We start from the raw sequence: 15,654 nt of genomic DNA, 5'->3' as shown, positions 1-15,654 counted from the left end.
ATGGGGAATGGGAATGGGAATGTGGGAATGGGGAATGGGAAATAGGGATGGGGAATGGGGATGGGGATGGGAATGGGAATGGGGAATGGGAATGGGAATGTGGGAATGGGGAATGGGAATGGGGAATGAGAATGGGAATGTGGGAATGGGGAATGGGGAATGGGGAATGGAAATGGGGAATGGGAATGGGAATGGGGAATGGGAATATGGGAATATGGGAATATGGGAATGGGAATGGGAATGGGGAATGGGAATGGGAATGGGAATATGGGAATGGGGAATGGGAATGTGGGAATTAATGGGGGAATGAATTGGGGAATAGCAATCCTGACCCTCTGGAACTCCCTGTTCCCGAATTTCAGACGCAGGATTTGGGATAAATCTCCCCCCCCCACCGCACCCGGAATTTTTGGGAAGACATTCCAAACCCGGCCGGCAGCACGGAGCGGAAACATTTCCAGGAGAGAGAGAAAAAAAGCAGGAATGTAAAAAGAGCAGGAATACAAAAAAGCTGGATCATGAAAAAGCTGGAATATTTTAAAAAGTAAGAAAAAAGAAAAGCAGGAATATTAAAAAAAAAAAAAAGGGAACATAAAAAAAGTAGGAATAAAAAAAAATCTGGAATATTTTAAAAATCTGGAATATTTTAAAAATCTGGAATATTTAAAAAACTGGAATAAAAAACACCCGAGGAATTGAAAAAAAAAAACAGGAATACAACAAAAAAGCGGGAATTAAAAAAGGTGGAATAAAAAAAAAAGCAGGAATGTTAAAAAAAGCAGGAATAAAGAAAAGCTGAAATTAGAAAAAAAAAAAAGCTGGAATACTTAAAAAAAAAAACCAGGAATACTTTAAAAAAAGCAGGAGTAGAACAAAAAAGCAGGAATTTAAAAAGGTGGAATAAAAAAAGCAGGAATTTAAAAAGGTGGAATAAAAAAAGCAGGACTATAAAAAAGCAGGGATATAAAAAAAAGCAGGAATATAACAAAAAGCAGGAATATAACACAAAAGAAAGGATTATAAAAAAAGCAGGAATACAAAAAAAAGGTGGAATATTAAAAAAAAAAGCAGGATTATAAAAAAAGCAGGAATACAAAATAAAAAGGTGGAATATTTAAAAAAAAACAAAAAAAGGATTATAAAAAAAGCAGGAATGCAAAAAAAAAAAGTGGAATATTAAAATAAAAAGCAGGATTATAAAAAAAGCAGGAATACAAAATAAAAAGGTGGAATATAAAAAAAAAAAGCAGGAATACAAAAAAAAAAAAGGTGGAATATAAAAATAAAAAGCAGGATTATAAAAAAAGCAGGAATACAAAAAAAAATGGAATAAAAAAAAAAAGGTGGAATATTAAAAAAAAAAGCAGGAATACAAAATAAAAAAAGGTGGAATATTAAAAAAAAAAAACAGGAATACAAAAAAAAAAAGGTGGAATATTAAAATAAAAAGCAGGATTATAAAAAAAGCAGGAATACAAAAAAAATGGAATATAAAAAAAAAGGTGGAATATTAAAAAAAAACAGGAATACAAAAAAAAAAGGTGGAATATTAAAATAAAAAGCAGGATTATAAAAAAAGCAGGAATACAAAAAAAATGGAATATAAAAAAAAAGGTGGAATATAAAAAAAAAAGCAGGAATACAAAAAAAAAAAGGTGGAATATTAAAATAAAAAGCAGGATTATAAAAAAAGCAGGAATACAAAAAAAATGGAATATAAAAAAAAAGGTGGAATATTAAAAAAAAAACAGGAATACAAAAAAAAAAAGGTGGAATATTAAAATAAAAAGCAGGATTATAAAAAAAGCAGGAATACAAAAAAAATGGAATATAAAAAAAAAGGTGGAATATAAAAAAAAAAGCAGGAATACAAAAAAAAAAAGGTGGAATATTAAAATAAAAAGCAGGAATACAAAAAAAAAAAGGTGGAATATTAAAAAAAAAACAGGAATACAAAAAAAAAAAGGTGGAATATTAAAAAAAAAACAGGAATACAAAAAAAAAAAAAGGTGGAATATTAAAAAAAAAAGCAGGAATACAAAAAAAAAAAAGGTGGAATATTAAAAAAAGCAGGACTATAAGAAAAGAAAAAAAAGCAGGAAAAGTTTCCGCTGGCTCCGGGTCATTCCAATGTTTTGGGTGATGTCATTCCTTCCACACGGAAAAAGCTTTTCCTGCCGAAATTCGGGAATTTAACCCTCGCAGCGCTGGAGCCAAAGCCCGGCTCCGTTAACCCTTCGTGGGGCGGCTGATCCCGGGATTCTCCCAATTTTCCCAAATTCCAGCCTCGGCTTTCCCAAAATTCCAGCCCTTTTATCCCACTTTTCAGCTTGGTTTTCCCCAAATTCCAGCCCTTTTATCCCACTTTTCAGCCTTGGTTTCCTCAAATTTCCAGCCTCGGTTTTCCCAAATTCCAGCCTCGGTTTTCCCAAATTCCAGCCTCGGTTTTCCCAAATTCCAGCCTCGGTTTTCCCAAATTCCAGCCCCACTCCTCCCAAATCCCAGCCTTGGGTTTCCCAAATTCCAGCCCCAATTTCCCCCCAATTTCCAGTCCCAGTTTTCCCCAAATTCCAGCCCTTTTATCCCAATTTTCAGCTTGGTTTTCCCAAAATTCCAGCTCTTTTATCCCAAATTCCAGCCTCGGTTTCCCCAAATTCCAGCCTCGGTTTTCCCAAATTCCAGCCTCAGCTTTCCCAAAATTCCAGCCTCGGTTTTCCCCAAATTCCAGCCTCTGTTTTCCCCAAATTCCAGCCTCGGTTTTCCCAAATTCCAGCCTCTGTTTTCCCCAAATTCCAGCCTCGGTTTTCCCCAAATTCCAGCCTTGGTTTCCCCAAATTCCAGCCTCGGTTTTCCCAAATTCCAGCCCCTTTATTCCCAAATTCCAGCCTCGGTTTCCCCAAATTCCAGCCCCTTTATTCCCAAATTCCAGCCTCGGTTTTCCCAAATTCCAGCCCCTTTATTCCCAAATTCCAGCCTCGGTTTTCCCAAATTCCAGCCCCTTTATTCCCAAATTCCAGCCTCTGTTTTCCCCAAATTCCAGCCTCTGTTTTCCCCAAATTCCAGCCTCGGTTTCCCCAAATTCCAGCCTCGGTTTCCCCAAATTCCAGCCTCGGTTTTCCCCAAATTCCAGCCTTGGTTTCCCCAAATTCCAGCCTTGGGTTTCCCAAAATTCCAGCCCCAATTTCCCCCCAATTTCCAGTCCCAGTTTTCCCAAAATTCCAGCCCTTTTATCCCACTTTTCAGCCTTGGTTTTCCCAAATTCCAGCCTCGGTTTTCCCCAAATTCCAGCCTTGGTTTTCCCAAATTCCAGCCTCGGTTTTCCCAAATTCCAGCCCCACTCCTCCCAAATCCCAGCCTTGGGTTTCCCAAATTCCAGCCCCACTCCTCCCAAATCCCAGCCTTGGGTTTCCCAAAATTCCAGCCCCAATTTCCCCCCAATTTCCAGTCCCAGTTTTCCCAAAATTCCAGCCCTTTTATCCCAATTTTCAGCTTGGTTTTCCCAAAATTCCAGCTCTTTTATCCCAATTTCCAGCCTCGGCTTTCCCAAAATTCCAGCCTCGGTTTTCCCAAAATTCCAGCCCTTTTATCCCACTTTTCAGCCCCAATTTTCCCAAAATTCCAGCTCTTTTATCCCACTCTTCAGCCTTGGTTTCCCCAAATTTCCAGCCCCTTTATTCCCAAATTCCAGCCTCGGTTTTCCCCAAATTCCAGCCTCGGTTTTCCCAAAATTCCAGCCTCGGTCTTCCCAAATTCCAGCCTCGGTTTTCCCAAAATTCCAGCCCTTTTATCCCACTTTTCAGCCCCAATTTTCTCAAAATTCCAGACTTTTATCCCACTTTTCAGCCTTGGTTTCCTCAAATTTCCAGCCCCTTTTTTTCCCAAATTCCAGCCTTGGTTTCCCCAAATTCCAGCCCCTTTATTCCCAAATTCCAGCCTTGGTTTTCCCCAAATTCCAGCCTCGGTTTTCCCAAAATTCCAGCCCCTTTATTCCCAAATTCCAGCCTCGGTTTTCCCAAATTCCAGCCCCACTCCTCCCAAATCCCAGCCTTGGGTTTCCCAAAATTCCAGCCCCAATTTCCCCCCAATTTCCAGTCCCAGTTTTCCCAAAATTCCAGCCCTTTTATCCCACTTTTCAGCTTGGTTTTCCCAAAATTCCAGCCCTTTTATCCCACTTTTCAGCTTGGTTTTCCCAAAATTCCAGCTCTTATCCCAATTTCCAGCCTTGGTTTTCCCAAAATTCCAGCTCTTTTATCCCACTTTTCAGCCCAAATTTTCCCCGAATTCCAGCCCTTTTATCCCACTTTTCTGCTTGGTTTTCCCAAATTCCAGCCGTTTTATCCCAATTTTCAGCCTTGGTTTTCCCAATTTTCAGCCCCAATTTCCCCCCAATTTCCAGTCCCAGTTTTCCCAAAATTCCAGCCCTTTTATCCCAATTTTCAGCTTGGTTTTCCCAAATTCCAGCTCTTTTATCCCAAATTCCAGCCTCGGTTTCCCCAAATTCCAGCCTCGGTTTTCCCCAATATTCCAGCCCTTTTATCCAAATTTTCAGCTTGGTTTTCTCCGAATTCCAGCCCTTTTATCCCAATTTTCAGCCCCAATTTTCCCAAAATTCCAGCTCTTTTATCCCAATTTCCAGCCTTCGTTTTCCCAAATTCCAGCTCTTTTATCCCAAATTCCAGCCTCAGTTTTCCCAAAATTCCAGCCCCTTTATTCCCAAATTCCAGCCTTGGTTTTCCCAAATTTCCAGCCCCTCTCCTCCCAAATTCCAGCCTTGGGTTTTCCCAATTTTCAGCCCCAATTTCCAGCCCCAGTTTTCCCAAAATTCCAGTCCTTTTATCCCACTTTTCAGCCCCAGTTTTCCCAAAATTCCAGCCCCCTCCTTCCAAATCCCAGCCTTGGGTTTTCCCAGTTTTCAGCCCCAATTTCCCCCCAATTTCCAGCCTCGGTTTTCCCAAAATTCCAGCCCTTTTATCCCACTTTTCAGCCTTGGTTTTCCCTAAATTCCCTCCCCTCTTCTCCCAAATTCCAGCCTCGGTTTTCCCAAATTCCAGCCCCACTCCTCCCAAATCCCAGCCTTGGGTTTCCCAAAATTCCAGCCCCAATTTCCCCCCAATTTCCAGTCCCAGTTTTCCCAAAATTCCAGCCCTTTTATCCCACTTTTCAGCCTTGGTTTCCCCAAATATCCAGCCCCTTTATTCCCAAATTCCAGCCTGGGTTTTCCCAAAATTCCAGCCCTTTTATCCCACTTTTCAGCTTGGTTTTCCCAAAATTCCAGCTCTTTTATCCCACTTTTCAGCCCCAGTTTTCCCAAAATTCCAGCCCTTTTATCCCACTTTTCAGCTTGGTTTTCCCAAAATCCCAGCTCTTTTATCCCACTTTTCAGCCCCAGTTTTCCCAAAATTCCAGCTCTTTTATCCCAAATTCCAGCCTCAGCTTTCCCAAAATTCCAGCCTCGGTTTTCCCAAATTCCAGCTCTTTTATCCCACTCTTCAGCCTTGGTTTCCCCAAATTTCCAGCCCCTTTATTCCCAAATTCCAGCCTCGGTTTTCCCAAATTCCAGCCTCGGTTTTCCCAAATTCCAGCCTCGGTTTTCCCAAATTACAGCCTCGGTTTTCCCAAAATTCCAGCTCTTTTATCCCACTTTTCAGCCCCAATTTTCCCAAAATTCCAGCTCTTTTATCCCACTTTTCAGATTGGTTTTCCCAAAATTCCAGCCCTTTTATCCCACTTTTCAGCCCCAATTTTCCCAAAATCCCAGCCCTTTTATCCCACTTTTCAGCTTGGCTTTCCCAAAATTCCAGCTCTTTTATCCCAAATTCCAGCCTCAGCTTTCCCAAAATTCCAGCCTCGGTTTTCCCAAATTCCAGCTCTTTTATCCCACTTTTCAGCCTTGGTTTTCCCTAAATTCCCTCCCCTCTTCTCCCAAATTCCAGCCTCGGTTTTCCCAAATTCCAGCCCCACTCCTCCCAAATCCCAGCCTTGGGTTTCCCAAAATTCCAGCCCCAATTTCCCCCCAATTTCCAGTCCCAGTTTTCCCAAAATTCCAGCCCTTTTATCCCACTTTTCAGCCTTGGTTTCCCCAAATATCCAGCCCCTTTATTCCCAAATTCCAGCCTGGGTTTTCCCAAAATTCCAGCCCTTTTATCCCACTTTTCAGCTTGGTTTTCCCAAAATTCCAGCTCTTTTATCCCACTTTTCAGCCCCAGTTTTCCCAAAATTCCAGCCCTTTTATCCCACTTTTCAGCTTGGTTTTCCCAAAATCCCAGCTCTTTTATCCCACTTTTCAGCCCCAGTTTTCCCAAAATTCCAGCTCTTTTATCCCAAATTCCAGCCTCAGCTTTCCCAAAATTCCAGCCTCGGTTTTCCCAAATTCCAGCTCTTTTATCCCACTCTTCAGCCTTGGTTTCCCCAAATTTCCAGCCCCTTTATTCCCAAATTCCAGCCTCGGTTTTCCCAAATTCCAGCCTCGGTTTTCCCAAATTCCAGCCTCGGTTTTCCCAAATTACAGCCTCGGTTTTCCCAAAATTCCAGCTCTTTTATCCCACTTTTCAGCCCCAATTTTCCCAAAATTCCAGCTCTTTTATCCCACTTTTCAGATTGGTTTTCCCAAAATTCCAGCCCTTTTATCCCACTTTTCAGCCCCAATTTTCCCAAAATCCCAGCCCTTTTATCCCACTTTTCAGCTTGGCTTTCCCAAAATTCCAGCTCTTTTATCCCAAATTCCAGCCTCAGCTTTCCCAAAATTCCAGCCTCGGTTTTCCCAAATTCCAGCTCTTTTATCCCACTCTTCAGCCTTGGCTTTCCCCAAATTTCCAGCCCCTTTATTCCCAAATTCCAGCCTTGGTTTTCCCCAATATTCCAGCCTCGGTTTTCCCAAAATTCCAGCCCTTTTATCCAAATTTTCAGCTTGGTTTCCCCAAATTCCAGCCCTTTTATCCCAATTTTCAGCTTGGTTTCCTCAAATTTCCAGCCTTTGTTTTCCCAAATTCCAGCCTTGGTTTTCCCAAATTCCAGCCTTGGTTTTCCCAAATTCCAGCCTCGGTTTTCCCCAAATTCCAGCCTCGGTTTTCCCCAAATTCCAGCCTCGGTTTTCCCAAAATTCCAGCCTTGGTTTTCCCAAATTCCAGCCCTTTTATCCCACTTTTCAGCCCCAATTTTCCCAAAATTCCAGCCCTTTTATCCCACTTTTCAGATTGGTTTTCCCAAAATCCCAGCTCTTTTATCCCACTTTTCAGCCCCAATTTTCCCAAAATCCCAGCCCTTTTATCCCACTTTTCAGCCCAAATTTTCCCAAAATTCCAGCCCTTTTATCCCACTTTTCAACCCAAATTTTCCCAAAATTCCAGCCTTTTTATCCCACTTTTCAGCTTTGGTTTCCTCAAATTTCCAGCCCCTTTTTTTCCCAAATTCCAGCCTTGATTTTCCCAAATTCCAGCCCCTTTATTCCCAAATTTCAGCCTCGGTTTTCCCAATTTTCAGCTCCAGTTTTCCCAAAATTTCAGCACCATTGTCCCAATTTTCCAGCCCCACTTCTCCCAGATTCCAGCTCCAGTTTTCCCAACTTTCCAGCTTCAGTTCTCCAAATTCCAGCCTCATTCTCCCAAATTCCAGCCGTGGTTCTTCCAACTTCCAGCCTCACTTTTCCTTAACTTCATCCCCATTTTTCCCAACTTCCAGCCTCGGTTTTCCCAACTTTCCAGCCCCAATTCTCCCAATTTCCATCCCAAGTTCTCCCAATTTCCCATTGTCCGTCCTCCTCCTGCAGATTCCCTGAATTTCCCTTTTATCCCGACTCTTCCCTGTCATTATTTAGGAATTGCCCTTTCCCGTTTTTCCCACCCTTCCCAAATATCCATGGGATTATCCAGGTTTATAAACATCCATGGATTTATCCCAAAGGTGGGAGAAATGCTGTTCCAAGTGGCAAAAGTCTGGAAAACTCCCGCGGAATTCCAGACAAAACCCCCTCCCTGTGCCGGGGTGTAATTCCCAAAATTCACCCTCTCCCGTGCTGGGAATTCCGACAGTTTATCCATGGAAAAGGGGAGGTGGGAATGAGCTTTGGGGAGAGCTCATCCCACATTCCCAGCGGGTTTTCCTGCTTTTCCAAGGGATTGAAACTCCTGGAAAACCCTCAGTGGATGGGCCCTGGATTGGGGAATCCTGCTGGGAATCTTCCCTCCTGGGAAGGGACTGGGAATTAAAAAAAACATGGAAAACAGGGAAAAGGGACCTGGACGGAATTTGTGGAAGCCTGGAGGTGGAAAATTGGGATTTGTGTGGAAAAGCGGGATCTGAAACGATGGAAAACGGGGAAATGCAGGATCTGAAACGATGGATAATGGGAAAAAGTGGGATTTGTGTGGAAAAGCAGGAACTGAAATCATGGAAAACAGGGAGAAGGGACAGCCTGGAGGGAATCTGTGGATGCAGGGAGGTGGAAAATCGGGATTTGTGTGGAAAAGCAGAACTGAAACGATGGAAAACAGGGAAAAGTGGGATTTGTGTGGAAAAGCAGGATCTGAAATGATGGAAAACAGGGAAAAGTGGGATTTGTGTGGAAAAGCAGGATCTGAAACAATGGATAATGGGAAAAAGTGGGATTTGTGTGGAAAAGCAGGATCAGAAATTATAGAAAACCGGGAGAAGGGACAGCCTGGAGGGAATTTGTGGATGCGGGGAGGTGGAAAATCAGGATTTGTGTGGAAAAGCAGGAACTGAAATCATGGAAAACAGGGAAAAGCAGGATCTGAAATGATGGAAAACTGGGAAAAGTGGGATTTGTGTGGAAAAGCAGGAACTGAAATCATGGAAAACAGGGAGAAGGGACAGCCTGGAGGGAATCTGTGGATGCAGGGAGGTGGAAAATCGGGATTTGTGTGGAAAAGCAGGATCTGAAACGACGGAAAACAGGGAGAAGGGATGGCCTGGAGGGAACCTGTGGATGTGGGGAGGTGGAAAATCGGGATTTGTGTGGAAAAGCAGGATCTGAAACGATGGAAAACGGGGAGAAGGGACGGCCTGGAGGGAATCTGTGGATGCGGGGAGGTGGAAAATCGGGATTTGTGTGGAAAAGCGGGATGGGAGCCGTCGGAAGCGCAGCGGAGGCCGAGAAGCCACAACAGCCGCAGGATCCGAAGGGAGCGCGGGGGGGAGAGGCTGGAAAAGCTGGAAAAGGCCGGGATTCGATCCCGAAAGAGCCGGAGAGGGAGGGATTGTCTTACAGCGGCCGGGCCCACGGAGCGCCCGTGCCAGAGGCTTCGGAAACACCGGGAGAATGATGGGAATAACAACAGCGGCCCGAGCCGCTGGAAATCCTGGATCAAAGCTCTTCCCGAAATCCGGCTGCGCCCGGAGCGGGAGCTGGGGACGGCGGGGATCGGGAGTGCGCCCGGATCCCTCGGGAATTCGGGCTGAGGGAGGGCACAGCTGCCGGAATTCCAATGGGTTTCCCGAGGAAAGGCACGGCAGGGGGTGTGCGCCATCCCCCCCACCCCCCGATCCCAAAAATCTGGGATGGACCCGGTGGATCCTCGGGATCCCGGGGAAGTTGGGATTGTCCCGGGTGGGAATGGCCGGAGCAGAGTCACAGGTGGGATGGTGGGAAAATGGGGATGGGAACTGGGAGAAGTGGGGCTGGAATTTGGGAGAAGTGGGGCTGGAATTTGGGGAAAATAGGGCTGGAAACTGGGAAAACTGGGGCTGGGATTGGGGAAAAAAGGGGCTGGAATTTGGGAAAAATGGGGCTGGAAACTGGGAAAACTGGGACTGGGGGAACTGGGGCTGGAATTTGGGAGAAGTGGGGCTGGGATTTGGGGAAAATGGGGCTGGAAACTGGGAAAACTGGGGCTGGGATTGCGGGAAAAGGGGGCTGGAATTTGGGGAAAATGGGGCTGGAAACTGGGAAAACTGGGAAAACTGGGGCTGGGATTGGGGGAAAAAAGGGGCTGGAATTTGGGAGAACTAGGGCTGGAATGGTACTGGAAGTTGGGAGAATTGGAGCTGGAATTTGGAAAAAGTGGGACTGGAAATTGGAGGAACTGAGGCTGGAAGTTGGGGGGAATGCAGCTGGAATTTGGGAGAATCACTGTGCTGGAAGTTGGGAAAATTGGAGCTGGAAAGTGGGAAAACTGGGGCTGGAAGTTGGAAGAACTGGGGCTGAAATGTGGGAAAATGGGGCTGGAAGCTGGGAAAAATGGGGCTGGGATTTGGAAGAATCAGTGCTAAGAGGTGGGAAACTGAGGCTGGAAGCTGGGAAAACTGGATCTGGAATTTGGGAGAACTGGGGCTGGAATTTGGAAGAAGTGAGGCTGGAATTTGGGACAACTGAGGCTGGGCAACCCAGGCTATTCCCTTCAAACCATTCCCTGTTTTTGGAGCTAAGCCCATGAATTCCCACCCCCATCCCTGTCATTATCCCATCCCCGCTCCCCATTCCCAATCCCCCATTCCCATTCTCATTATTCCATTCCCATTCCCGATTTCCCATTCCCATTCCTATTCCCGTTCGCCTATCCCCATTCCCAGTTCCCCATTCCCAATCCCCAATCCCATCCACCTGCTCTCCCATTCCCATTCCTATTTCCAATCCCCCATTCCCATTCCTAATCCCATTCCCAATCCCCCATCCAGCTGCTCTCATTCCCAATCCCCATTCCTATTCCCATTCCCAATCTCAACCCCAATCCCAATCCCCCATTCCCATTCCCAATCTCAACCTGAATCCCATTCCCAATCCCCAATCCTATCCCCAATCCCCCATTCCCATTCTCATTATTCCATCCCTAATCCCCCATTCCTGTTCCCATCCCAAATCCCCCATTCCCATTCTCATTATTCCATCCCTAATCCCCCATTCCTGTTCCCATCCCCAATCCCCCATTCCCGTTCCCAATCCCCCATTCCCATTCTCATTATTCCATCCCTAATCCCCCATTCCTGTTCTCATCCCCAATCCCCCATTCCCATCCCCAATCCCCCATTCCTGTTCTCATCCCCAATCCCCCATTCCCATCCCCAATCCCCCATTCCCGTTCCCATCCCCAATCCCCCATTCCCATCCACAATCCCCCATTCCTGTTCTCATCCCCAATCCCCCATTCCCATCCACAATCCCCCATTCCTGTTCTCATTCCCATTCTCATTATCCCATTCCCAATCCCCCACCCCCAGTCCCCCATTCTCGTTCTCATCCCCAATCCCCCATTCCCCTTCCCAGTCCCCCATTCCCGTTCCCAATCCCCCACTCCCATTCCCATTATCCCATTCCCATTATCCCCGGCCAGCCCGGCAGCTCCGGAGCACGCGCGGGGCCCCTCCGGCCACGCTCCGGAGGCCTCGGGAAGCGCTGCCAGCGGCACATTCCCGTTCACTGCCCTGGAATTCTCCCCCTCCCGCCCCGCTGGCTCCCGGCTCCGGCACACGGAGCTCCCGATCCCGCCGGGAGCCTCCCCCCGGCGCGGCTGCGGAGGAGGGAACGGCCTTGGAAGCGCCGCCGGAGCGCTCCGAGCCCTCATCCATCCATCCATTATCCCGACATCTGGAATTGTCATTCCGGGAGGAAACGGAGCCCCCGGCCGCTTCCTCCCGCCGGCAGCCCCGGCACATCCATCTCCGCTCCGGCCGGGAATGCCGCCGCAGCGCCGGCGCGGGGCACCGGGAGCGGGGTCAGGGAGAGAGCGGGACCGGGATCTGGGCCAGCCCCGGGAGCCAGACCGGGATCTGGGATCTGGGCCAGCCTGGGGGAGCAGGGATTGGGATCCCAGCCATTCCAGGGCACCAGGAGCAGGGTCAGGGAGAGAGTGGGACCGGGATCTGGGCCAGCCTGGGGGAGCAGGGATTGGGATCCCAGCCATTCCAGGGCACCGGGAGCGGGGTCAGGGAGAGAGCAGGACCGGGATCTGGGCCAGCCCCGGGAGCCGGGATTGGGATCTGTGCCAGCCCCGGGATCAGGGATTGGGATCCCAGCCATTCCAGGGCACCGGGAGCAGGAGTGGGGTCAGAGCAGGGAGAGGGACCGGGATCTGGGATCTGGGCCAGCCTGGGGGAGCAGGGATTGGGATCCCAGCCATTCCAGGGCACCGGGAGCGGGGTCAGGGAGAGAGTGGGACCGGGATCTGGGCCAGCCCCGGGAGCCGGGATTGGGATCCCAGCCATTCCAGGGCACCGGGAGCGGGGTCAGGGAGAGAGCGGGACCGGGATCTGGGCCAGCCCCGGGGCACCGGGACTGGGATCTGGGCCAGCCCCGGGATCAGGGATTGGGATCCCAGCCATTCCAGGGCACCGGGAGCGGGAATGGGGTCAGAGCAGGGAGCGGGACCGGGATCTGTGCCAGCCCTGGGAGCCGGGACCGGGATCTGTGCCAGCCCCGGGAGCCGGGATTGGGATCTGTGCCAGCCCCGGGAGCCGGGATTGGGGTCAGAGCAGGGAGCTGGAACTGGGATCTGTGCCAGCCCAGGGAAGTGGGATTGGGATCTGTGCCATCCGAAGGAGCCAGGATTGGCTCCCTGACATCCCAAAGAACGGGGATCTGGCCCAGTGCCATCCCCAGGAGCCAGGACTGGGATCTGTCCCATCCCTGGGAGCCAGGATCAGCTCACAGAACTGGAATTGGGATCTGTCCCATCCCACAGAGCCGGGATCAGCCCTGTCCCATCCCTGGGAGCTGGGATCAGCTCTGTCCCATCCCACCGAGCCGGGATCAGCTCTGTCCCATCCCTGGGAGCCGGGATCAGCCCTGTCCCATCCCCGGGAGCCGGGATCAGCTCTGTCCCATCCCTGGGAGCCGGGATCAGCTCTGTCCCATCCCTGGGAGCTGGGATCAGCTCTGTCCCATCCCACAGAGCCGGGATCAGCTCTGTCCCATCCCTGGGAGCCGGGATCAGCTCACAGAACTGGAATTGGGATCTGTCCCATCCCACCGAGCCGGGATCAGCTCTGTCCCATCCCTGGGATCCGGGATCAGCTCTGTCCCATCCCCGGGAGCCGGGATCAGCTCTGTCCCATCCCTGGGATCCGGGATCAGCTCTGTCCCATCCCTGGGAGCCGGGATCAGCTCTGTCCCATCCCTGGGAGCGGGGACTGGCCCGCTGCCAGCCCCGGGAGCCGGGCTCGCTCGGTGTCCCCCGCGGGGCCAGCGGGGGCCGGGCCGGGAGCGCCGCCGCGCTGCTTCCCGGGAACGCTGCCAGGCGGCTGCGGCGGCCGCCGGGCCGGGCCGGCGGGAGCGCGGCCAGGACGGATCCGTGCGGAGCGCGGGGGCAATTCCAGAGGAAAGCGCTCCCGGGGGCCGCTCCGGAGCTTTTCCAGACCTGCTGCCGGCCGGGACGCAGGTGCCGGGGCCGTGGAATCGCAGACTGCCTCGGGACGCGGGGAATTCCGGGATCGGCCCCCGGATCCCGCTATCCCAGCCTGGCCTGGGACGCTCCGTGGGATGGGGATCCTCTGGGAATTGCATCCCAGCACCCTCACAGCCAGGAATTCCAGCCCAAAACCCCGATATTCCATTGGAAGCCGTTCCCTGTTTCCCATCCCTCCATCTTTTACACCAAATCCCTCTGCAGCTCTCCTAGAAAAATCCCTGGAAAAGGCTCGGGGATCTCCCTGGAATTCTCATTTTCCAGCTGCACATTCCCAGCTATCCCAGCTCCTCCTGATCCCTGCGTGTCCCAAGGGATCTTCCCCTCCCCCAGAGCCGCCGGCTCCGGGATTGATCCCAAATCCAGCCCTGGAAAATTCGGCTGAGCAAACAGGGATGGGTTGGAAGGAGCTGCAGGAATCGGGATTTACCCGGAATCCTAAAACCATGGAACCCTAAAACCGTGGAATCACGGAAGGGTTTGGGATGGAAGGGATTTTAGGGATGATCCCATTCCCGTGGGGCAGCTCCCGCTATCCCGGGATGCTCCAGGGATGGAGCAGCCCCAGGTTCTCTGGGAATTCCATCCCAGGCAGGAAAGGAATTCCTTCCCAAAATCCCATAAATCCAGGGGAAAGCCAAGCCTGGGGGAATTCGGGGGCATCCCGAGCTGTGCCCGGGCTGATCCCGGGTGGAATTTGTGCCGACGGAGCCACGGAAAACAGGGAACGACACCGGGACACCAAATCCAGATTTTCCAGCCCCATTCCATGATCCCGGTCCCACATCCACAGGGATGGGGATTCCAGCCCTGGACAGCCCTTCCCAGGGGGAATATTCCCAAAAATCCCACTTGAACATCTCCAAGTGCCACAATCCCAGGGATTTATCCCACTGGGAATGGGGATTCCAGCCCTGGACAGCCCTTCCCAGGGGGAATATTCCCAAAAATCCCACTTGAACATCTCCAAGTGCCACAATCCCAGGGATTTATCCCACTGGGAATGGGGATTCCAGCCCTGGACAGCCCTTCCCAGGGGGAATATTCCCAAAAAATCCCACCTAACCCCCGCTCCAAGACACTGCCTGAGGCCATTCCCTCAGTTCCAAAGGATTTTGAGGATTCTGATATCCCAAAATTTCCATCGTCTTCCTGAAATCCAGGTAAAACCACTCACATTTTCCTTCCTAATTTGTCCGATTTTCCTGAGCAAATCCCACTTTATCCAAGCCCATCTCCCAAAAATTCCCTCCCTGGGTTAATCCCGGCGTTTGCAGGGTGAAATCCAGGGAAAACTTTTCCTTAGGACGGGGTCAGGGATTACTTAGGAGCGGGATACGACGGAGCCATTCCTGAAAATCCGGGATAAGGAGCGTCAAACCTGAATCCCGGCGTTTTCCGGGTTTTTTTTTTTTTTTTTGGGAAGAGGGAACAAAGGCTCTGGAAGCGGCTCAGGGCCGGGATCAGCGCTCCCCCCACTGGCAGCTCCGGGATGCATTCCCGAGCTTTTCCACACATTCCCGGAATTGTTATTCCAGAGAAATCCCGATGAACCCCGCTCCGGAGGATCCTCTGGAAAAATCCCCGGGATCTCCATGGGGGTTGCTGGGATCTCCCCGGAATTCGGCGGCGCCATCCCGATCCCATTCCCGATCCCATTCCCGATCCCATTCCCGATCCCATTCCCGGTGCATCCCAGCCTTTCCCGGGCCGTTTTTCCAGCTGTAATTCCGGAATTCTCCCCCCTCCCCGAGGTTTTGTCCCGGTCAGGGCTGCAGTTCCCGAGGCTTTTCCAGGAGAATTCCGGGCTCCGGCCGCCCCCGGAGCGCCGGGAATTGCCAGGGCCGGTAATGGATTGAGCAGGGATTCGGAAAGAGCCGCGGGGTTTGCCGGGAAGGGCCGAGCCCTGCGGATATTCCCGGGATCCCGAGCTCTTCCCGAGGTTTTCCGAAGCCTGAGAAGGGATGGGAACCTGGGAAAGGCTCGGGGAGCTCCTGGAATTCCTGAGCAGGAGCCTCGGGAGCGTTCCCACATGGAATACGCAGCATTCCTGAAAATCCCTCCCTCCCCAAAACCGACAGGAAGATGGAAATCAGGGAATTGCAGAGCTTGGAAAAGGCCGACCCTGTCTCTGTCCCACATCCACAGGGATGGGAAATCCTGGGAATGGGGATTCCAGCCCAGAATTCCAGCTGGGAATGGCAATTCCAGCCTGGAATTCCAGATGGGAATGGCAATTCCAGCCTGGCCACATCCACAGGGATGGGAATTCCAGCTGGGAATGGCAATTCCAGCCCGG

The 15,654-nt window shown here is 50.2% G+C and overlaps 1 protein-coding gene across 1 annotated transcript in view; it reads right to left on the bottom strand.

Moving 5' to 3' along the window:
• Positions 1-15,654, bottom strand: part of BOP1 (BOP1 ribosomal biogenesis factor) — a 106,431-nt gene that overhangs the window by 73,042 nt on the left and 17,735 nt on the right. The gene's annotated exons all lie outside the window — the stretch shown is intronic.

Source organism: Vidua chalybeata, chromosome 1, assembly GCF_026979565.1.
Source record: "Vidua chalybeata isolate OUT-0048 chromosome 1, bVidCha1 merged haplotype, whole genome shotgun sequence".
In the NCBI taxonomy this organism is placed as follows: Eukaryota; Metazoa; Chordata; class Aves; order Passeriformes; family Viduidae; genus Vidua; species Vidua chalybeata.
Note: the sequence above shows the minus strand (reverse complement) of the source record. Positions and strands in the feature narration are given on the sequence as shown.